This window comes from Prionailurus viverrinus, chromosome A1 (assembly GCF_022837055.1).
Source record: "Prionailurus viverrinus isolate Anna chromosome A1, UM_Priviv_1.0, whole genome shotgun sequence".
Lineage (NCBI taxonomy): Eukaryota > Metazoa > Chordata > Mammalia > Carnivora > Felidae > Prionailurus > Prionailurus viverrinus.
Window position 1 is genome coordinate 8,926,484 of NC_062561.1, and position 25,036 is coordinate 8,951,519.

Below are 25,036 nucleotides of genomic sequence, written 5' to 3' on the forward strand. Positions count from 1 at the left end.
GGGGACTGGGGTCCGCTGGAAGCAACCAACATTCTACACCAGCTCCTCAAAAGACACATACGCACGAGTTCATTTAATCCGCATCAGAGACCATCAATAGCAATTGTTACTCCTCTCATGAGAGTAAGAGTGGAGTTCAGGCGGCAGGTCCTGTTGCCCAGTCACCTAACCTGCATGCGGTAGAGCCAGGATTTGGCCTAGGTCACCAGATTCCAGAAGCCCTACTCTATGCCAGCTGCCAAACGGATTCCACTTTGACCAGGCCTATACCCCCCTGCTGTCGACGATTCTTCATGTGTCACCTGGTCCTACAAATAAAAGATTCACAAGAGTTAAGGGACACCCTCTTCCTGAATGATAATTCCTCTGCAAAAATTAAGTCAGTTATTCACATGCTGGAGTGAATCAACGGACTCCACCCATTGGCCAAGACCCACCAGCTTCGAGTCAATAAGGAGCTTTATCTAAGGAAAAGTGAGTAATTTGGGTTGCAGGGCCCAACAAGGGCTTCAGGCAGCATTCCAGAAAGCACACAGACAGCAAGGCTTAGAAAAGTATGAAAGGAAACAACCAGCCAAAGAAGATGGATTAAGCTTATGCTGGAGATATTACATCCTGATAAAAGTGGAGAGAAAGTGTCAAAAAAAACTCCCACAAAAACCCATGTATAGCATCCCTGAGAAATAATAACATACTGAATATGAGTTTTTATAAAGAATGGTCTAGAAAGAAAACTGAAATAGGTCTCTCTCAACAAGGGACTTAGGGCATTTTTTTAGATTCTGCATTTTGACAATTTTCTCTAGAAGTGTGGTACTGCTTCTGAGTTAAGGAGAAGGAAATATTCTAATAAAACCAACAAACAAATAAGTGGACAAAAAGGAAGGCATAAGGTCCAAAGACAAGTTGAACCATGTCAGGGGTCTATCTGGAGATGTGGACAATTGAGTACATGGGGTTTCATTATGCTTTCTCTCTACATTTGTGCACATTTGGAAATTTTCAGAAATGAATGTGAAAAGAAAGGAATTCATCCAGGGCTGACCCAGAAAACAAAGAGGAAATTCTTCAACAACCTGTATCAGGGCCAGGATAGCCCCTCAGCACTGTTAGCCATGGCCACATATTAGTTAAATAGTCTTTTATGTAGGATTAAGTTGAAGCATATAAAATCGTCAGTATTCAGCTATGTTTTACATAAAAACAGCCTAGAGCAAAGAATCCGTAATAGGCAGGCCTGGTCTTACCTCTTACCAGTCTCGTTCCTATACAGATTTGTGTCTGTATCATACACGGGGAATTAGACTGAAATCAGAAAAGGTAACACGAGTTCCAAAGAACAGTTCCAAGAAAAAAGGAGTGATTCATAGGTTATTCAGAAGCTGGCAGCTGCTGAAACGGAGACACTTGTAGGGAAAGAGAGACACTTGTAGGCACGCCTGTGTTTGTGCTACACGCTGTGAGGGACACAAGCACAGTGTTGTGGTTCATCTGTCACCACTGGGCGGGCTGTGGCCCCACAGGGGAGGTAAGGCACGGGCCTGCAGAACCGCCGGAACCACACAGGTGAGGCTGGCTGTGCGGAGCAGAGCGGGAGGGCAGGGCAGGACGGTCCATTTACAGGAGTCTTACACGGCCAGCTGAGGGATTTATACTCAGACCTAAAAATTTTAAGCAAAAGAAGCACATCAAAAAAAAATATTTTCTTGAGAGGCTTGATCTGGTCTTATAGTGAAGGACAGACCAGAGCGGGAAACAGCACCAGGACAGCTCACTGCTCATGGCTCAGCCTTCTTTCTTTGGGGGACAAATTCAATTATATTTGTCTTCTGAGCATGATATTTTAATTCAACTAATAAAGCACTTTTGAGCAAACAAATGCTATAATCTTTGATATTTACCTGCCGTTTGCTCCCTGTTTTTTCCCCAAAGAGCCCTGAAATACACACGCTCCTCACACCCAAAGTTACCATGGGAATTATCTATGTGGTGTATGTCATGCACAAATAATCCCTAAGCAGGAAATGGCTTCCTATACCCATATCTCACAGGCAGCCAAAATTTCAGGCATTCATCCCCAAAGAAAAGCATGTAAAAGTTGAAAGAAACACCATAGCCTTCTCGTGTCATTTGCCACCTCACGTGTCTTGGCTCCAAACAACTACCTGCCGTGCTTTTCGACCACGAGGTATTTTTTTTTTATGTCATATGCTTGGAGGAAACACCCTAGTGCGTGGTGACAGAACAGTCTCAGCAGAGACAGCACAGCAGAGAATGTGCTTCTCGTGGCCTGAAATGACTCTGAGGCACCAGAAGCAAATGGCCAGTGCCGCAAGGGTGTGTGCGTACCAGAACGCTGGACCGAACGGTCAAAGCCAGGGGAGGCCTGGCAGAGGGTCAGGCCAAAGTCAGAGGTGGACAAAGCAGCCCGCAAAGTCGGACCAATGTAGTTACTCCCACTGGGCAAGAGAGCTGGACGGCAGCATTAGGTGTGCAGGGGCTCTTTTAGCACGTCAGACCACGGGTGCATCGTCCGTCACAGGCAGTGCCACCTGCTGTGTTGTAATGCAAGACCCCAGTGCAACACCATAACCGCACTGTCCTACAGAACGCTACCCGAATTCAACCCCGGCGCCTGTCAATACGACAGCATCCAATTCTCCAGGACCACATTCTCCTTTACAAACAACGCCAGAAAACTGCAGCTGGGTTCCGAAGCGGGTCACAGACAGCAGCAACTGAACCCAACACTCCTGATGTAGAACCACGCCCTCTGGGCATCCACCACCCAGCAGGGACAGTGAGGGCAGGAGAATACCCAAATTGGTTAGAAGAATAAATGGACCCTTTAGGGTCGTGATCCTTTAACAGATTTAAAATCACGGATCACCGTGGAAAAAAGAAAGGAGCAAAACAGTTTCCCACAAAAATGGATAGCAGACGGGAACCACTCCTCAAGGAGCAAGGAAAGGCAATCAGTGGTACGCAGCCTCTGAGGAGGCCCCGTGATCCACTCCCGGTATCTCCTGGAGTGTGTGTAGAACTGGGACTTGCTTCCGGTCAACAGAACATGGCGACGGTGCTGGCCGTCACTCCACGGAGCTTACGTTACATGAGCTCCATCTTGCTAGCGTCCTCCTCGTCAGCTTAATGAACCCGGCGGCCACGCCAGGAAAACCCATATGGCAATGAACGTGGCCTCCAGGTCGGCCAGAGAGAGGCCAGGGCCCCGGGTCGTACAATCATGAGGACATAGATCTGCCCAACAACCTGAGGGAGCGTAGAAGCAGATTCTACCCCAGCCATGCTTCCAGATGAGAACCAAACCCTAGTCAACACGTTGACTGCAGCCTCGTGAGCCAGGCCGGGCCCTGACTTCTGACCACAGGAGCAATGGAACAATAGATGTGTGTTGTTTTGGGCCTCTACGTTTGTGGTGATTGTTGTGCGGTGACAGAGTACTCCTCCGTGGCCCCGTCATGAGACAGTGAGTGGGTTTGCATTCGTTCTCTCTTACACCTTCAAGGACTTAAAACCAGAGCCCAATATTTCTCCTCCTCTGTTTCAATGGTGGAGTTAACCTTTCCCGGACCTGAAACTGTTTTTTCTTGGTTAAGGATGAACGATCTGAAAGCAATTGCCTCCTCTGGAAGCATGGTATGCACTAAATGACTATTATTTCATTTTTTACAAAATTGCGTATTTGCCCTGTGTCACTCTTCTGGGAGTTACGGGAGCTACAAAGATAAGCAGCGCACCGTCCCTGTGCTCAGAGTGCGCACCGTCTGGAAAGAAAGACTAAAGCAACCATCTACCCATTCGACAAATATTTACCTTAAGCCTACTATAGGCCTCCCCCGCTTCTAAGTGCTGATGAAACAGCAGGGAACGGAACAAAGCTGTCCGCCCTCTGGGCAGGAAGACATTATGATAAACTGAAGCGCACAAACAAGTACGGCAGAGACCAAAAAGCCTCCAGGGGATGCACCACCTCTGCCGCCATCTGGCACCTGGTCTGTATCTCTTCACTCAAGAAGGGGCAACCTCATGGTGGTTTCCAGTAGGTCGCGAATTCCCCTGATTTAGCTGCAGTTCAGGACTTGTGCCGGAGGACCGAAGAACCGTCGGTGGCTTCCCCACACATTCGGTCACAGCATCCTGATCCTGAGAAACAGATCTGATACAGACTTTTCATTCCGATGTGAACACTCAGCACCACGTGCCAAGCCCTGGTATTAGGTAACAGGAAGGGTTTCTAAAATAGTCTGTTAAGATAGCAGAGACACATCTGACGACTGCAGGAAGGGGAGGAAGAATGCAGAATGAATTCACTCTAAGCACTCTTACTAAACAGGCCCCGAAAAGAGGAGGAAAGAAAAGGACGCTCAAGGTTCACAATGGCTTCTGGCACCACACAGGATGTTCCCCCCTCCCGGCCGCACTTCCCTGCCGGCAAGGATCCAGTTTTACTGTCTTTTGGGAAAGTACACCTGGTAACTGTGCACCTTGGCTTCTGACATTTACACAGTTGCAAGGGCCTCATAAACACGCGGTGTACTTCCAGCCGTGAGCCTCCCTCTGAACTATGCGGTAGGAGCTTTGGGGAGTCTGGCCCCTCCTGCTTATTTCAAGGTCACTGCTCAAAGACGCCTACCTGTGGCAAAGGCCGCTGGCCATATCCCCCATAAAGTTCCTCTGATGAAGGATGGCATGGGCTGCTGACCCTGATTATGCGTGCATTCTTTTTTTTCAACATTAAAAGAAAAATTTTTTTAATGTTTATTCATTTGGGGGGGGGGGAGGGGCAGACAGAGAGGGAGACACAGAACTCAAAGCAGGCTCCAGGCTCCGCGCTGTCAGCACAGAGCCTGACACAGGGCTTGAACTCACAAACCATGAGATCATGACCTGAGCCGAAGTCAGACGCTTAACTGACTGAGCCACCCAGGCGCCCCTACGTGTGCATTCTTAATACAGCTATTTTTGGAATTAAGAATATGAATGGCCGCAAAGGACAGTAAGAATGTGAGAGGGAGGGAGAGAAGTCAGGGCAGGTTCTTTTGTAAACACACACACCTGAAAAAACTGCCTCCTTTTGATGATGCATAAAATAGCAACAATAACAATGAAGTGCCCATACTCAGTGAACTTGTTATTTTAATCAAAAGCTAACAGGAGTAATAGCTTTCAAGTATTTTAATAGTAAAACAACCCATCTTTCCCAAACCACATCTGCCAAACCCAAACTTAAGAATCAAATAAAAGTGGAGCCTCTCTTACACAGAGAGATGGGAGCCACTGAGCCCCGCTGGCTAGCCCTGACCTGCCCCTGCCCTCCCTGCCTGGCTCCTTGGCCCCCCTCAGGACTCTGCGGCTCCAAGGCCCAGCCTGAAATGCACTGGCCTATAGTCACTACATATAGCCATACATATGGCACTACTGGCCATAGATCACTACAGCACCTGAACCTAAGAATAAGCTACGGAGAATCCCTAAGCAAAAGGGGGGAAAGCAGAGGAATAAAGAGACAGGAGCAGGAGGAAAGGCTTGAGAGCAGGAAGGACACTGGAGCCAGCCCTTGACCCTGAGAAGCACCAAGGCTCCAAGAGTCAAAGGCAGCACCACAGTGCAAACCATCAGTGTCACGGCATTGCACACCAGCACGGACAGGCCAGGGGCCGCTGCCCAGAGCGAGGGCCACCAAGGGCTACACACCACGCAGCAGCCCCGCATCCACACCGGGAGTGAGCGGCGGGCTTCGGCAGATCCTCTCTCCACAGCTGCCCTGATGGACATAGATTTCACCTGGGATGTCGGTCTTTCCCCCCCAGTTCCTAAGCCTTGCATTGGGAGTTCTGTCTCAAGGAAATGCAGAGATTTAATAAGCCCGCAAAAGTGAAGGGGCGTTCGCGTTTTCTGACGAGGGGATGGGCCTGAACTGCTAAGGGCTCTGAAGAGGCAGAGCAGTGATAGATAAGCTTTAAAAGATGATGACGCAGGGTGTAGCTGTCAGTTAATTTATAAAGTCAACAGTCAACTGAAGGTCTAAACGGACAATCCATTCTAGTGCCCAAGAGACCGCCCTGCCAGCGTGCAGATGGGCAGACTGTACCTGGAACAGGATGTGAAGACTTGTCACCTCGTCACCCGAGGATCGCCTGGGTCCTGGAGCAAAGACGTCTCAGGAGGGATGAGATGGGCACTTCCGGCTCCTGCGAAGCAAAGAAGAGACGTTAGGCACCACCCACCTGGGCCCCAGAACCTCCACGCCTGTGGCTGTGAGGCAAGGGATGATTCTGTTCAGCTCGGAGTCAGAAAAGACACCCGACCTATAACACCAAGCAAAGGTAGGTGGCATCAGACACCAGGCAGGTAAGGGTCCCTTCACGGGGACTGAACAGGCATATGGTGAAGCACCACTGGGCAGGGGACAAGACGGGAAACTGGACGAGATGTCCTCCGAACCAGAGATCTTACCATGTGACCTCCACCAACGAGGACCAAATCTCAAACAAGCATCACCCAGACAGACTCCCTCCACAGACCTAGGGCACAAAGGTAGATGGGTGGTAGGTGGGAAGGCACAAAGCCGTGTGGGGAGAGAATCCACCCCCCCCCCCCACCTCTGACAACCGCACTGAGAACTGAAAGTGGCGGGGGCAGAAAGTCTTATCTGGGTCCCTCAGGAAACAGTCAGACTCCACCTGTGAGTGGCCATCTTGCCAAAGACTCTCTGGACCAGCTGACAGACGGGCACAAACGTATGCCTGCCCTGGAGACTTCAGGATGGGCCAGGGTGCTCTAAATGTAGAACGCGCACTGTCACCATGAGCCTAGCGGAGTGGCCTGCAGTCCCACGAGGAATGGGATCGAGTGGCCGGAGCCCCCCCATCCGAAAGCAAGTTACCTCTGCTGATATAAAGTCCTCTGTCTCCTCAATCCTACCACTTCTACTTTGCACACACTCGCGCGCTCACCCAGGAGCTGGACAGGTTTAAGTAAAGTCTCCTGGCGTGATCTGCACTAACGAAACCCAGAGCGGATTATCGTTACACCAAAGATGCACATCAAGACGCTAATCAACAGAGTTTTGGAACTTCCACAGCAGCAAACCAGATTTCCAACCACGGAGATCCTACTCTATCCCGACCCACACCTTTTGTACGCTCATTGTACTCAAGCTTCGTTCTCTTCCGCTTTCGATTTGCAAAATGTGAAAACCTACAGAAACACGAAAGGAACGTTTACATACCCTTCACCTACATTTACCGACATTTCTCATTTTGCCGTGTTCGTTTTATTTTTATATAAACTTTTCTCGTGAACCATTTGATAGTGAGCTATAATAGCTACCGTGACACTTGACCTCTATTTTGGTAACTCCTAAGAACAACATCTCTGGCAAAACTGCAATGCCATTATCACACCGAAGACACTGAACATGCAGTCGATGGCATCTAAAACACGGCCCAGAATCAAATGCCCCAAATTGACAGCGTGTTGCTCTTTCTCTATCATATGCCAGGTACCACAAGGGCACTGAGAGGGTCACGGCCCCACGGGGGAGACTGACCCACAGATGCCTTACTGGGGACAAGGGCACTGAGGTAGTGTGGCTCATATGCGAGTCTCTGTCTTGGCTGAAGAGAAAGTGGTTGGCCCCACCTGAAGACTTGAGGAAAGGCCTTTGCAGTGAAGCCCTAAAGGACAAGTCTAGCCAACATATACACAGCAGGAACTGAACTGTGAAACTAGACAGGCTTGAATGTGGCTGCCAGAATAATACCATCCCCCCCCCCACCCCAAACATCCAAATCCCAATTCCAGGAATTGGTGAATATGTTAGGTTACACGGCAAGGACGAATTAAGGTTGCAAGAGGAATAAAGATGCTAATCAGCTGACCTTGAGATGGGAAGATTTTCCTGTGGCGAGCCTGATGTAGTCACGAGGGTCCACCAGGTGGAAGAGGGGGCGGGAGAGTCAGTGTCAGGGGGATGCAATGTGACAAAGACACCATCAGCCACTGCTGGCTTTGAATGTGTCAGGGGACCAGGAGCCAAGGAAGGCAGGCAGGCTGGGAGGGACAAGGAACTAGACTGTCTCTCAAGAGTCCTCAGAAAGGAACACACCCCTGCCACCACCTTGACTTGAGCCTGGTGAGATGTATTTCGGACTTCTGACCTCCATCCAGAACCGTCAGGCAATAAATGTGTGCTGTTTTAAGCCAATGGAAAAACAAAAACAAACACAAAAAAACACAGAGGCTGGAAACAAGGCTGGAAACTATCAAAGTGCTGGGAGATGGGGGCAAATTCATCCGAGTCCTTGTGGCCAAGCCAAGAAAACTACACTTTGTCCTTCTGGGAAGGGAGAGACAGCCAAGTGCCATGATCGGATCTGTATCTTAGGAATAAAACTCTGAAATAAAAGGAGCAGAAGCTAGAAGGAAAATAACTAACAATGCTTGCTGCCAACGATAAAATTTGAGCTTTCAAACAAAAAAACAAAAAAAAAAAAAATAGAATTTTGGAAAACTTGCATCCGTCACCAAGAACTCAAAAGATTCCCAAAACTTAAAACAGTTTTCTGATGACACTGGTGATGTTAACAAATGTGATTTTTAGAAAACAATTACATGATGAAATCTGTCAACGTTTGAAGATCTGCATAATTCAGTAAGACAGTATTTCACTGAAACATGGACAAACGACTGATTCAAAGTACAAAGCGTAATTTTTGAAAAAAGTACAAAACAAGACACATTTTCAAGTACAAAAAGCCTGTCAATATGGTTTTAGATTCCACTGTGGAACCAACTACCTCCTTTCAAGTTTTTGTGCAGTATCGAAAAAGAACACTCAGGGGCGCCTGGGTGGCTCAGTCGGTTAAGTGTCTGACTTCGGCTCAGGTCATGATATAGAGGTTCGTAAGTTCGAGCCCCGCATCGGGCTCTGTGCTGACAGCTCAGGGAGCCCGCTTCGGATTCTGTGTCTCCCTCTCTCTCTGCCCCTCCCCTGCTCACACTCTGTCTTTCTCTCTCAAAAATAAATAAACATTAAAAAAAAAAAAAAAAAAGAACACTCATAATTATCCAAAAAGGCTACTATCCTTTTCCAAGTATCTACCTGAGGCCTATTTTCTTTATATATTTCAACTAAAACAGACATCAAAACCGACTGATGCATAATTAGACATAACAATCAAGCTGCCTTCTATTAAGCTGAGCATTAAAGAGATTTGTAAATATGTAAAATGACACTACTCCCATTAAATTATTTAGCAACTAGTTATTTTTCATAGAAATGATACGTTAACAGAAAATGGCTTGTTATTTTTAGATGGCTTAGTACGTAAATATTTGAAGCTGATCCCAACTCAGATTTGTAAGATGATAAATGTTGACACATACCACCCACATAAGCAAGAGTTCCTTCGAGTCCTCAATAGTCTGTAAGAGCACAAGGCGGTTCTGGGACCGAACAGCTTGAGAACCGCTCCCTTATGGGCTGCCCAATCAAGTGAACACAGCACCAAGCTGGGTATATGCTCACATCGCACAAGGTCCTCTCCTGCTTCTTTGGGCATGATGAAGCAGCCTAAAGGGGATCCCCACTCTGCTCCCATTCTCCTGTCAAAGTATACAAGCAGTTAATGCTCAAGCTGGAAGTCCAGAAGAAAAGCATGCCATACGTTAATCCAGGCTGAACTCATCAGGATTAATGGGGTTGGAATGCATAGCAAATAAACTCATTATAACTGCTTTTCTTTAATCCAAGAATGTTCCAACCGATCATTCTACTCCTACAGATCTGGTGACTCGCTTTTTACCAAGGAAGGAGAACGCTACATACACTTCAGACCTTAAGGATTCAATTTCACTTGTGTCATAAACACAGCAAGCAACATTTCAACACCACCCCTGACAAGCTTCACTGAAAGGGTGTGGCTATGACACCATGTGGCTCTGGGTAACGGGGGGCACCTGGCACACTGACGGGAAATATGTACGTAAAATAACATGGAAACACCAGCAAACATACTTCCACTGAGTAATTTACACATCAAAGGGAATCAGGTCTTCTCATTAAGTACACTGATGAACCACTAAAAATGCTTTCCCATTTATGAGACACAACCCCCAGCTCTTTGGCAACTTAAGTACCTGCTTTGCCTGTGACTGTGATTTTATTCCATTCATTCCACAAATGTCTTGGGTGCCAGATACAGTTTCAGAAACCAGAGAGGCGGCAGTGACCTTTATTGGACCCAAATCTCTGACTTCTTAAAGTCTATCACTGGAAATACCTCTTTGAAAACTAAGGATGGACGAAATATTCACTGGAGGAAGAACGCTTCTGGTTTCCTAAAGCAACTGCATGAAATTACCAGAAGTAAGATGAGCCCCAACTACACACGGGAAGGTCAGATGTTATGGTTACTGTAAGGAACAAAGCTACAGACAGCACAGCTCAAGGCGATCGGGGGATTTCTGTTAAGTCCACGGACTCTTGCCAAGAACACTGGCAAGAACGGAGCTCCTCTGGGAAGGCCCAGCAACCTATGGGACGCCCGAGGCAGTTCCCCAGCGGATGTGTGGGCTGTCAGAATCCTGAAAGGGGAGCATCTGTGGTTGAAAAAAGCAAATCATAATTAATTGTTTTCTTTGGCATGAATAGTTTTCAAATTTCAGGATAAGATTTCTGTCGGTTAAAAGGGAGCACAGGCTAAGAGGCTGAGTAGTTAAACAGAAACCACTTTTCTGCTCCAGGAAAGACGGGGAGGATGGAACCAAAGCCCCAAGTACAGGAAGGAGCCTGCAGTGTCCCCAGAACCAGCAGGGCAGGCTTCCAGGCATCACCAAAGGATCCAGAACTGAGCTCAGAGGCTCTCATACTTTCGTCTCCTGGTCCCTGGGGAGCCTGCTGTGTGGGCACTGTAGGAACAGCATCAAGAACAGTCCGGACTGTCCCAGCTGCACCTGCAACCCGCTGAGAGAACCACAGGAATATGGGAGTGATCCCTTCTCTCCTTCGGCCTCCCAGCCTTAACCCCGCACTTCAGATCTACCCAGAAATGATCAGACCCTTATTAACTGAAACAACATACCCTCAAGGGGCAGATCTGGAGGGTACCAGCATCCAAAATACTATGTTCTCCTATGTTTCCACTGGACCCACACTTCCTAACTTCCACAGCTCCACGGGAGCACAACACACACTGGCTTGCCAGCTCCTCAACGGTAGGGGGGTGTCTTCTACCCGTGACCATGGGCTTTACAGCTGCTACTCAGCAGCTCCCCAGGAAAACTCGCAGAATAGATTCCAGCGTCCATCTCAGAATGTGAGTAACTCACCTCTTCTTCCAATTTCCAACGTCCGTCCTAATCCCTCCTGTATTTGGGACCTATACCAGTTTCTGTCTACTCCCTAAGACGGCAATAGCATTTAAGCATAAATGCTGTTTGAAAGACCGCACACTCTGGTTCTACAAAACTTACTGGGGGGAAAAATGACAAACTCTAAAGGAAACATGGTCAAGGAAGTAACAGCAGGACATTTATCCTACCCCCTATCCTTCGATAACTAAAATTACTCCAGCCATTCTGCACCAAGGAAAAGACTGCTGGGCTCACAATTTGATGACTCAACCTTCCTCTGAGATGCAAAATACTCGCAAACCCCTTCTCTGCTCTGCGCTGCAACGGGCCAGTGAAGGGTGCTCTTCCCCATCGGCCCGTGTCTCCTGGTGATGCCAAGGGAAGAGGAGGGGTGGCAGGAGAAGCTAGCGGGGGCCAGTCAGAGGTCGCGGGATGCAGTTCTCAAGCAGGGGTGACTCTGCTCCCACCAAGGGGCATCAGGCAGTGCCTGGAGACATTTCCGGCGGCCACAGCCGAGGGAAGCAGGTGTTGCCATCTAGTGCTCAGAGGCCAGGACTGCTGCACGGACAGCCTTCCAACAGAGAGGCTCGGGAGCACTGGGGTGGAGAAAGCCTGCCTTACGTGTGAAACTGCAGACCACAAAGTGTTCCACAGATTTTCTTTTTTAAGTAAACTGGTTTAATAATTCTATCAAAAAAAAAAAAAAAGCTACAATATCTGAAAACAAGCACATATTCAAAAGAGAGCAAAACCTTGTCACCATATCCCTGGAGAACCCTCCCGGGTACCCAAACCAGGATTGAGAATAACTAAGAGGCAAGGAGACAACCGGAAAAAGTAAACGATTAAAAAACGCCGTGTGGACTAAGACATGCTCCCGTTATTAATCTGAGTTCTCACTTCTGAGGGTGAATTGGTATCTTGTAGAAGGCTTGAGACCCTCGCCCTCTGATGACTCTGCCTGGAAGGTGAAGGTCAAACCTTGAAGGGCTGAAGGGATGGCCAGGCAGGGCCCCTGTGAGGGAAAGGAGCCAACCAGCTAAGCCCCACCACGCTCACAAGGTCCCCCAGGGAGAATGCCTCATCCCCAGGTCACGGGGCAGGCACAGAAGCTCCGAACAGCAGTGACCAGGACAACAGAAAGAGCCCACGGCCACTTTACTAAAAAGTCCTCTTGTTACACCAAACACACTGTTTCAGTGTCTGAGTGGGAAGGACATCTCCACCCTGTGGTTCCGAGAAAGCACAGAGATGAGGCAGCATCCAGCCTATGAGGAAGGTCGTTTCTCCCTCTCCCAGAAATGTTCTGCCCTCCAAGGAGCCATGGACATCTATTTTTTAATGCCTGAGATTCAAAAAATGAAATCACGAGTTCTAAGAGTTGGAAGGGACCAACCCAACATCTGATGCAGAAATCCTCCCAGGCTGTCACAGGAAACACTGATCAGGGCAGGAAAGAGAGGGGAGAATGGGGGAGGGAGGAAGAGCCAGGCTACTGAAGGCAGGCATGAAGAAGTGACGCTCCAGGCAGCCACTCCCTTCCACCCCCTTCCCAGTTGTCACCCACCAGCCTCTGAATTCTGCCTCTGAGTCTGGAGTAATAAACACGCATCTGAAGCCAGCCATACCCCTCATAAGCAATAACAACAGTAAGAATGGCTAACGTTCATGTTAAACGTCTGCCATGTGCCGACACCCCCGTGGAAGGCACTGTATGTATGTGTACAACCTCATCTAACACTCAAACCAGGCCTTGAAGTTTACACAGCTGTCACACCCCCTTCACTTAGGGCAAGCCAGCTGTGTAAAGTAGTTATAAAGCGGAGCCTTGGTTCAAACCTTGGCGCATCCGACTCTAAACCCACCTGGATGCTCCATTATGTTTAATGCTACTGAAACGCTACATGAAGATTATAATAGGTCCCCCAGGGCAATGGGCCATAACGTAATTACAGCAAAACTTTAATTAGACACGAGGAGGATCCCCCACTTAACAGTGACATGCAAAGGAATGAGGACACAGAGGTTTTCAAGGAGACAGACTTTGGTTTGAATCTCTGCTCAAATGCTGACCAGGTGAGTGAGTTGGGGCAAATCATTCTGAATCTTAGTTTCCTCACTTCTCCAAAGAGGAAACTACTGTGAGTCTCATGCAATTGTTTAAAAACAACAATAAATATATTTATCCACATAAATGTATCATGCATTTTTGAAAGTAAATACATTCTTGGGAGACTGTCTCTGAGTAAGTGACATATTTCAGAAATACTTTCTCTTCATTTCATACTGTTCTTCAAATGCACTGGTTCCTACGTGGCATTTTGAAATTTCTCTGCCAAACAGTTAATGAGCTACACAAATAGATAAATGCAGCCGGGGGAGCTGCTATTTTAAGAAATTCTCCAGTTCAAGTGAACAATTGTTTGATGTGTGAATAATCGGCTCTTAATTACATGGTTTGTCAATATTTTAAAAGAATCATCTGGTTAACAAGCTGAGGGGGTAGGCTGTGGCACCTACCCTGACTTTGGTCATTCGATGTTTCTGTCTGCCAGTAACTGAACCTTAAGAGTTTAATAAAATAGTCTTTGCCAGTGAGCAAGTGACGTATTATTTAAAAAAAAAAAAAAAAGAGGTGAAACATACGAATACAATACAAACATTACAGGGCATTCTCCAAATGGGCAGCAGAGAAAGGGGGCATGGGGGAATTTCGGAGCAACAGACCCAGGATGGAGTGGTCAGGGGAGGCAGCGGACAAGGTGAAGGCGTGACAAGGCTGAGGGAAGAAGGCAGGCACTCCTCAGACAGGGGGTGAGCAACATGCAAGCTGGAGTCATGGACGAGCACAAGGGGGTCCCGAGAGAGCAAGGGGGCAGGCCTGCCAGGGCATGGGCAGAAGGATGTCGGGGCTCTACTGTCCATGGCCTACACAAACCTTCTCCAAGATCTCTTCTAGTTCTATGATGGATCCCCGGAAACACACACACGCATATATTTTGGCCCTACATTGGTACACTCTCTTGAGACTCGGTGAATAGAACTCGTGATCGCTTACGTTCAGGATTCCCTGAGGCCACCTGTCAGAGCCCAGGTAGATCTGTTGATCCACTAGGAAAATAAGCCTCTTGTACTCCTGCCGTGTGCCCTGGAGAGGTACCTGGGAGGCACCCCAAGGATGCAGGCAGCAGCCCACCTCTCTAGCCCCCTACTCCCAGTTCTTGGGCAGCTTCTTCAAGATACACACCCCCTCCCCGCTGCTGGTCTTAACCAACATTTTTTAAAGCGGTAGCATCCATGCAGAGGCAGACCCTACGGTTTGGGGCCAAGGACCCTTCACCCATTCTAGCTCTCAAAAGGAAGTAACAGTGACTAGGCTTTTTACTAATCTGTCCCCCTCCCTTTGCCAAATCAAAGTTAAAGTTACTTCTCTTCGGGGGGCCAAGAAATGGTGTTGCTTGTTTCCTAAAAACCTAGGAGGAGGAATGTGGCGATGGCCGCACAGCATTGTGAATGTACTTAATGCCACTGAAACGTACGATAAAAAAATATTCATAATTTTTTTTAAACCAAGAAAATTCCTCAAAAAACAACCTACTTACCATATGACCTGGCAACTCACCCCTAGATCTATAACCAAGATAAATGTGTACACAAATGTTCACAGCAGCATGACTGAGAATAGCCCCAAAATGCTTAAACAACCAAAATGCCCATCAAATGATGAATAAACAGAACACAGAATATCTATACAATGGAATATTATTCAGCCCTTAGAAGGAGTGAAGCACTGACACCAGCCACCACATGGATGAACCTTGAAAACACCATGCTAAGGGAAAGAAACCAGGCACAAGAGGCCACGTATTGTGCTCTTCCATTTATATGAAAGGTCTCAGATAAAGGCAGAAAGTGTATTACTGGTTGCCTAGGGCTGGGGTAAGGATGGAGGAGGGAATGCGGAGTCACTGTTACTGCATATGGGTTTCCGTGTAGGGGTGAATAAAATGTTCTGTGATTGTGCTAATGGTTGCTTAACTCTGTGGATATAATCAAAACCACGGAATTTATACTTTAAATGGATTAACTTTATGGTATTAAAGTATATTCAATAAAGCCGTTAAAAAATAATAAAAGCTAAGAAGAGCTCAATCCGCCAGAGACCGCAGCATGGTTTTCTATTAACGGCACCTGGGCCGATTCCAGGACTTCCACACAAGTTCTGTGCAACAGCAGCATGTTCTCTGTGTACTTTTTTTTTTTAATTTTTTTTTCAACATTTTTAATTTATTTTTGGGACAGAGAGAGACAGAGCATGAACGGGGGAGGGGCAGAGAGAGAGGGAGACACAGAATCGGAAACAGGCTCCAGGCTCCGAGCCATCAGCCCAGAGCCCGACGCGGGGCTCGAACTCCCAGACCGCGAGATCGTGACCTGGCTGAAGTCGGACGCTTAACCGACTGCGCCACCCAGGCGCCCCGTCTCCGTGTACTTTAATTCCGCTTCAAGTCAAAATTCTCCCCCCCCCCGCCCCGGAAATCAATAATTGTAGCTCCGGTTGCAGTTGTGAGAGGAGCTCCACCTCCTTGCACAAGCCACTTATTATATGTAACAGTCATTTTGCTTTGAGCGTTTCACCAAGGTGAAAGTGACTCCTATTAAATACACCCTCCCTGCAAGCTCTGGGTCTTTTCTTGTTCTGTTCCACTGCAAACATAAGTTCCAGGTTTAACACACAGCAAAGATCCTTCATGGTGACAGGGCACAGAATAATAAAGCTGAGGAAGAGCACAGCATTTGTTCGTTTAAATGACACACTTAAAGCTTTTAACTCAAGATACAGGAGACAGGAAATGCCTCTCTGTGCGCAGGATCTCAAGAAAATAGGAAGGCTTTAATAGGTAATCAGAAGTAAAAGATCATCAGGCGGTAAAAAATTAAGAAGGTCTCTTGGCACTAGCAAAGAATTTCCAGAGATCATCAAGGTGCACTCCCAGGACAGAGAAGTCACCAGTGAGGCAGGGAGAAGACATGCCCAACTTGGGGAGCTGGAAGGAAAACTGTCTGGGAAACAAATTTCGGGATACTTTCTGCACTGAATGTTCGGAATGCTCGCGAGGCTTGGTGGCGGCATTTTGTCTGCCCAGGCACACTTGACAGGTGAGTTCATGCTACTCTCCGGGGCATTTACAAGCCCTGGGTACACAACTCCCTGCAGGCAGGTGTCGGCCCGCCCCTACCCTCCCACGGATGTGTCCCCAGCCCTACGGCAGCGCTGAAGAAGCGTATGAAGACAAATGAGCCTTGCATGTGGCCAGGAGGGCGGCCCACATCCAGGAGAGAAGAGCCTGCCTGCGCCAGCCCAGTGATTACCAGAAGGAATTAAGCAAGCACTTGCAAGCCTCGGCCTCTGAATTTCTTTCTGTACTTTGATAGACTTAATTTGTTCTCCTGGGGCTAAATAGCTGGCTGTGTCGCTACAGTCCTACACAGGAGCACAGTTAGGGAAACCTAATGTGCAGGGAATGATTTATGACTCCACGGGGCTCCCACCCAGGAAACCGTTCTCCCCAGGAGAAGCGGGGGCCAGGCAGACGGGTCACCAGACACACCTGCCATGTATCAGTTGGGACTCCACTTAAAAATGGCTCTGTTCTCTTTCCTCCCATAAACTTAGACGAAATTTCTTGAGGCACTTCTTGAAAACATTTTCATCTGTGTAAGATGGTCCCCAAATAAGACACCATCAAGGAATGCCAGTGCTGGGAAAGAGTCACAGGACCATCTAAAACATCCAAACCAGTCTATTCTCACACCTGCTTTGGGAGTTTTTGCTGTATCTTTGTAGCATGCATATTGTTACTTATAACATTGTTTGTTAAAGGAATCCAGGGGCGCCTGGGTGGCTCAGTCGGTTGGGCGTCCGACTTCAGCTCGGGTCACGATCTCACAGTTCATGAGTTCGAGCCCCGCATCAGGCTCTGGGCTGATGGCTCAGAGCCTGGAGCCTGCTTCCGATTCTGTGTCTCCCTCTCTCTCTGCCCCTCCCCCGTTCATGCTCTGTCTCTCTCTGTCTCAAAAATAAGTAAACGTTAAAAAAAAATTTTTTAAAGGAATCCACCTCTTTATAAATCAAATATTATTTTGTAGAAAGCTTTGTATTACTCCCAAATGGAATACCACCAAAAATGATCTGAACTCAAACATTAAACTCAGCTCCATTACCCAATGAAAAGTGCCATCTGTTTCCTGCAGGGCCCCTGATGGCTACAGCCATACAGGTAGTGAGCTCTGGACACATCAGGTCTCTAGTTTTTCTAATCTATGTTACCATTTAACATACCTATTAATATAAAAATGTCTGTGCACTCCCTAAAATTGCTCACAGGGCACATACATGCTGCACTTCGAAAAACAGCAGCCCAAATCTATGACTTGGCAAACTATGGCACTTGGCCCACTTTTGTATCAATCCCAAATTAAAAGTGTTTTTCACTGGTAAGTCTGTCATTCTCTCCCCCACCCCTCTCTTTTTAAGGAGGAGGAAGAAGAAGAGGAAGAGAAAGATTATTATTCAAAATACCACATCTGAATGACTTAGAAGCACCTGCATGCGGGTCTTCAGGATTCTATGTAACTGAAGGAATCTTACCAAAGAAGCCAGGAGTGTAAACCCTTTCAAAATGGGCCTCTGTCTGATCACTTCAACTGTATTTTAAGAACTGAGCCTTGTCTAAAGCAAACTAAAATGTAAGGATGCACAGCTGACCTAAATGGTCTCTGTCCTCCAGTGCCTGAATCACTTCCTCTTCTGTTTGTCCCAGAGCCACCCTCCACCCTCCTCCACCACACCCTGGGAGCCCACCTGGGTGCACCCTGAGCTCTCTGGGGCCAGCAGGAGGCAGGCGGCTCTGTGATGGAACATTCCCCCCCACACAGCCAGCTGTGCTCACCAAACCCTCTCCTGCCCCTCCAAGCCTAGGGTGCTGGGCCACTCAGGGCCCCCTCACAATCCCAGGCCACTAAAACCGTCGGACCACCCCTAACCCTGGCCTTGCCTTTATAAACAGTGGCTTTACTACACTCGCCGCCAATTACCCAGCTTGAGATGGCCATCTGCTCCCTGCAGGAGCCCTGATGACGCCAGCCTTATGGGCAGTGAACTCCGGGCGACTGCAGCCGCTTCTGCCACCTCGGGAATGTGGGCATCCAGGCCTACTCCAAGCACAATGCCTCTGTTCTAGAACTGCACAGCTGGACAGAGTCACGGACCACCTGCGGATTCACCCTCCTCCTCCAAAGCGAGCTGGACCCGAGCTGTCCAAGACCTTGTGTGATCTCAAAAATGCCCAGAGAGATTCTAGTGATTAGTTACAACAACACGCTGCATTATAAAAAGGCTTTTTTTCTTTAAAGTCTTCAACTTAATTTAATAAAATCTGAGCAGCTGCTATGTCACAGACACTGTCCTCGGCGTTTCACACACACAGAAGATCAACAATCAATCCTCATGTTATAAACGAGAAAACTGAGCCTCAAAGGGAGTCTGTGGTACTTACCAGAGCTCTAAGTGGCTGATGTGAGAGTCGTCCCCACCTTCTTCACCCAGCCAGGCCCCGACCTAAACCCACAATCAATCCTCATGTTATAAATGAGAAAACTGAGCCTCAAAGGGAGTCTGTGGTACTTACCAGAGCTCTAAGTGGCTGATGTGAGAGTCGTCCCCACCTTCTTCACCCAGCCAGGCCCCGACCTAAACCCACCTCTTGGCTGGCCAGCAATCCCCTCCCCGCCCCCCCTACCATCCCTGCCCACACCAGGAAACACAGCAAGGCCACCCTCCAGTCTATCCGCAGCCAGCCCAGTCACATTACACAAATCAGGTTACAAGAAAGACAAGGTCAGGACCAGGGTCAGCACCTGACCTAACAGGGAAGCTCCCTCACAGCCCCATATACACAATCACATTCCCTGGGCCAGCCAACAGGTGAAAATATCTGGTACCTCCCACCTGAGTGTGAATCCGTAGGCAGGTGCCTTCACGATGTCTCTGTGGTATAAAATGAAACGGCTGCCGTGTGCAGTGGTCCCTCTTCGGAACATTCTCTGCCCACAAACTGGGCTTGGAAGACAATGCCAGGACTCTGTGCACCTGGGTGGGAAGGCCTGGCAACTCCTATCAAGCTACATTACTGACTTTAAGTCAGTCACACCGAGTGGAAGGTAATTTTCCTATGTCCGATTTTATATCTGCTCACTGATCTGAGGAATCAGAAGGCCTGCCTGGCCCTAGCTGTGTGATCTTGGGTAAGTCACTTGACTTCTCTGTTTCAGTCTTATCATCTGAAAACTGGGATAAGGATACTACTTACCTCACCTACACCTCACCCCATCGCTGCCTCTTCTCTACTGTGAAAAATCAAGGAAGACAGAGGCAAGATAGAAATGAAAATCTCAGATGAAACTGGATTCAAAGTTTGGTAGGCAAGTAACTTCTCTGAGCTTCCTTCCTCCCCTCTGCAAGATGAAGAGAACAGTAATAATAGCTACTTCAGAGTTTGAGGAGGCCCAAATGAATTAAAACATACAATGCACACAAGAGCACCTGGCACATAGTAAGTGCTGTATCTTTGCTATTATTATGAGTTCCTTAATTTACAAGAGGTCTCATTAAGAGCCAACTCGTGAAGCGATGTGAAGATTAAGTACTCAGAATAACTGTGCATTTATTATATGAAGGCATTTGGTAATTGACAAAGCACTATTCAAATATATAGGTAAGGGGTGCCTGGGTGGCGCAGTCGGTTGAGCGTCCGACTTCAGCCAGGTCACGATCTCACGGTCCGTGAGTTCGAGCCCCGCATCGGGCTCTGTGCTGACAGCTTGGAGCCTGGAGCCTGCTTCCAATTCTGTGTCCCTCTCTCTCTCTCTGCCCCTCCCCTGCTCATGCTCTGTCTCTCTCTATCTCAAAAATAAATAAAAACATTTTTTAAAAATTAAAAAACAAAAACAAACATATAGGTTAAAACATACAAATAAGTTGACAGTCTGATTTATTTCTATCTATCCTCTAATTCAGATGCTAAAAGACTCCAGAGCTATTGCTTAGAAATATGTAAACTGGCTTAAAACTATTAAAAATATAAATATATTGGGGCACCCTGGGTGGCTCAGTCGGTTGAGCGTCCGACTTCGGCTCAGGTCATGATTTCACAGTCCGTGAGTTCGAGCCCCGTGTTGGGCTCTGTGCTGACAGCTCAGAGCCTGGAGCCTGTTTCAGATTCTGTGTCTCCCACTCTCTCTGACCCTCCCCTGTTAATGCTCTGTTTCTCTCGGTCTCAAAAATAAATAAAACATTAAAAAAAATTCTTTTAAATATTTATATATAAATATATTAAATATATATATATATATATATATATATATATATATATATATATATGAACAACATAATTAACAATGACTGGGTCTTTAGCCACTCGCTTTTATTTTAAAATACTTCAATATCCCGGTTTCTGCAGCACTAAGACCGACGTTCTCTGCAGCGTGTGTGTTGGGGGCTGGCAGTGACCGTAGCCGTTGTAGATCTCAGTTGTGTCATTGAGGTGCCAGGAAATGCTCAGTGAGTGCCCCTTGAGGAGTGAGCAGGTCACATGCTTCAGGCCGTGTGTCACTCCCCCTGGACAACGCCACACCAGCCAGAGACCTTTCCGTCGGTTTGGCTCTTGGGCCAAACCTGGAAGTTTTCGCCTCCATTTAGAAAAACAAAATGCTTTCCTCCACCTGCTCTACCACAGGGGCGGCTCCTGTGACTTCTTCCACTCTGAACTCAGGTGGGAAAGAATGCCCAGTCAAGAGGCCACTTTCCTCCTTCCAGGAGGTCTGGACACTCACAAAGCCCAGTTATTTGTTTTGCCAAACTGTGTGTACATTGAATGGAAATGTTTGTTTTCCATGTCCCACTTTACGTCTCTAAAGACAAATGATTAAAGAATATTTCAGGGACGCTTTTTTTTTGCTCATCCCCTCCAACCTGGTTGTATCAAGCAGCCTCGCTTCCTGCCTTTTAACTCACATTCTGTCGGCACATCATCCACTCTTCTTTGTTGACCTTTACGTGTACAATGTTGCTTCAAAACCCTTCTTCAAAGGAAAGGTCAAAGTGAAATGTCACCGGGAAGGATGCCAGATGGCCAGAGGCCAGGCGGGCACCGGCTCCCGGCGCTGAGGTTACCTGTGGGGTGTGCAACAAGGTGCCAAAGGCAGGTAAAGAGGCACCACAGCTGGACCACCTCATCTAATGCCCCAGAAAGCCCTGTCCTCCAGCCCTGGCCCCCGGCCCTCAGGGCAGAGTAGGACCCTTCATCCAAGAGGCACTTCCTGAGCGTTCCATCACACGTACACTCTGTTAGGAACGGCACGGTACAGAGAAAGCTACGGGGTCCCTGCCCTAGGGGAGGCCTGTAATTTAACAGGGAAGAAAGGACATATGAAAAAGCGTAGAGAGAGAACACGAAGGTGGACTTCAGAAGGACAGAGGGCTGGGGAGGTGAAAGCCAGCACTGTGGAGGGGACTGCCAAAGGAGAGTGGGACTAGAAAGGAAGATGCAGGTGGGGGGAGGGGGGGGAAGGAAGGGCCAACGGGATGCAATGAAACATTGAACACAGAGGCAGGAGGTGAGAGCAAGACAGAGTGAACTCTGAAACCACAAGCCTACTTGACAAGGAGACTGAGGATTCCTCGAGAAGCGATGTCAAGAAACAAAAGTGGGCAGCGAATCCCAAGTCTGGGTTTGGAAGCACCGAGGTGAGGTGAGATGAGGTGGCCCTGACAGTCTGAGTCTGCCACTCTCTCTCTGCTCTGGTTCATAATATACTAAGGGGTTAGAAGCATATGAGGGAAGAGAATTAGCAACACAGTAGACCAAGGATACCATCTAGAAACAACTGACACGGACACACAGAAGCCAACTCAGTGAGAACTTCAACTCTGCAAACCATGATCTAGGAAAAGTCAGACGTGGATGGAATGAGATGCACAGAACAAAGAGGGGCGGAAGCTAAACGGAGTGAAATCTGCTATAGATAAGGGCTGACGTGTGCAGAAAAACCTTTCCTGAAAATGGACATGGAAAATAATTTACCCTGATGAGAATAATTTCTGAACACTGCAAAACTTAGGTGGCTTATCTGCGCTCCAAACAAACATAACTGACTTGAGCTGAAGCGCACTCAGGGAAAAATTTTCATCAAAAATTTACCTGGGATGATACTGCTGATAAAATGTGTACACTCACAGAGTCAAAATAACCTCAGATCAAACCTGTGTGTCCAGCAGAGCCCGGAGGCCTACCCGCAAACAGCTGGACGTGTGCAAGTCCGAAATGGAGGCCTCCCTGTGAGAGGTGAGTGTTGACAGGGAGAGGCCTTGTCCCTGGGAGACAAGGAGGGAGCATCACACCAGTGAATAGGAAAAGAGCAATTCCAGAAAGAGTTACGGACCGAGTGCGGCTCCATGCATCTCTCTGCCGGCCACACCATCACCTTGTGGCCAGAAGCCACAACGCAGAGGAGGGTATTCATGCCAGCTTGGCAGAGAGTTACTAGATCAAACATAGGACATCCAGTTAAATCTGAATTTCATGCCAACAAAGAATAATGCTTTAGTATAAGTATGTCCCAAATGTATCATAAGTGTGTCCCAAATATGCCAACAAATACTTTTTGCGGTTAAAAAAAATGTGATACTAAAAAAGTAGCCAGTGCTTATGTATAACCCAAATTTAACTGGGCGTCCAGTATTTTTATTTGCTAACTCCAGGAAGCCTAGCTTGGTGTTGACGGCTCAGGTCTGAGCTCCTCACCTTCTTGCCTTTAGCCATCAGCCCTGATTTCCAGGACTACCTCTCTGCAAAGGCTCTTCCACCGTCCTAGCAGAGAGGGGGGACTCCCCCTTACATACTGTGAGTGCAGGGAGCCTGCTGCAACAGACCCAGAAAAGGAGAGATTCTGCAGGAAAAAGGAATGACCAACCATATTATATATTTCAGAAAGACAACATGGCGTGAGCACTGACGACCGATCACAGAATCTAACTGGAAAAAAGAGGCAACGGAAAGCAGTTTTAGTATAATAATAAGAGCCTACTTTTCAGGTGAAAGCAGGTGGTGAGAACATGACATTCACTCTAGTTAGCTTCATCATTAAAAAAAAAAAAAGGGTTGTCAGCCAACTGCTTCCACCTTCACAGCATCTGCAGAGAACCCCAAGAAATCACGCCCCAGAAGGGCAAGCACTTGGGTCACTCGGTGTTAGCACCCACAGGCACGCAAACAGCATTTGCTGAATGAATGAATGAATGAATGAATGAATGCATAAACTCTACACTTCTCAAAAAGCTTGTTCTAAATTTGGAAATCTTACGTTTATAAAAAACGCAAGTCTAGGGTAAATCTGAACATTTCATGGCAGTGTCACCACAGTGGCCAGCTAATATTCTTTGCTCTTTGATTGGTCAGCTGAGGATTATCTGCACTAGGAATCACAAGGGTCTGTGCTGGGCCTACACCAAACAAATGAACAAAAACACCTGCTACTCCACCTGATGAAGCACATGTTAAGATTCACATAAATCAAGCAGAGAAGAAAGGCCACCACCTCCTAAACTGAAGTGAATCTGGTTCAGAGCGCAATTTTTTTTCTAGGCCCCTTTGTGTAACTGTTGCAACTGTTTTCTTCAGTTACAGGAGCGCTTAATCAAACAAACATCTAAAAACAGCACAATTTTCTTATTTAAACATAAAAGTATTTTCAACCCTGCACCAATTTCCCTTGATCTGTGTTGGAAGGAATCCCAGGGACGCCTTACCAAAACAATAAACTTAAAAAAAAAAATGACATATATTTTCATAAAGAGTACTGTATGTATACTGCTTCTAACTTGGGATAAATCCCCAGTATATTCTGAATTTTTAAAAAGAACGCTTTATTTGCTTTGCTACTGTGGAACTTTCCATTCTGCTAAAAGGCCCCAAATTTAGAATTTACAAACAAACCTTGCCTGGACAAAGTGAAAGCTGTACTTAGCTTATGGATATGCTAACTCCTGGCATAAAACAAACGCTCAATAGCTCTGCCGCCAGACTTCAGGTATTTAATGACAGAGTTAGAAGACGTAGGCTCGAAGGAAGTTTATGTACAAATTAAACCAAAGGTTTTTCGTACCAGCACCTGAAAGGTTTAAATGCCAGACGGAGTCTACGTTCTCAGTACTAATCTTTTCAAAGTTGGTCCAAAGGAATAGATCTGCGTCCCGACACGGAGGACACTGGTGCCAGCTCTGGCCGCCTGCCACTGCCTTGCGACTTCCAAGCAAGGGCTCCAGAGCTCCCCAGGCAGAGCTGAAGATACGTTTTCTGGTATTCATCTTCACCAAACATCACTGACGCTTAATGTTGCCTACTGCAGCCGTAAACGAGAGCATTAACTCGTGAGCCCGGCAGAGGCAGGAAACGCTATGCATTCTGCAGGTGGAAAGCACCGCCAACTGCCTCCGACAGATAAGACTGACCAGTTCTCTCACAGCTGGGAATTAATGCAACTGACGTGTTTCCCAGGGTCCCAAACTCGCCCTACTTCCCAAGGGCACACCAACAAT

At 47.4% G+C, this 25,036-nt stretch overlaps 1 protein-coding gene across 4 annotated transcripts in view; it reads right to left on the minus strand.

Moving 5' to 3' along the window:
* The window catches only part of SLC7A1 (solute carrier family 7 member 1), a 105,670-nt gene that overhangs the window by 35,531 nt on the left and 45,103 nt on the right, over positions 1-25,036 (minus strand). For all 4 annotated transcript variants that reach the window (XR_007150746.1, XM_047851820.1, XM_047851830.1 and 1 more), the window contains one exon: positions 6,113-6,212. The gene's annotated coding sequence lies outside the window, so the exon portion shown is untranslated. The remainder of the gene's footprint in view (positions 1-6,112; positions 6,213-25,036) is intronic.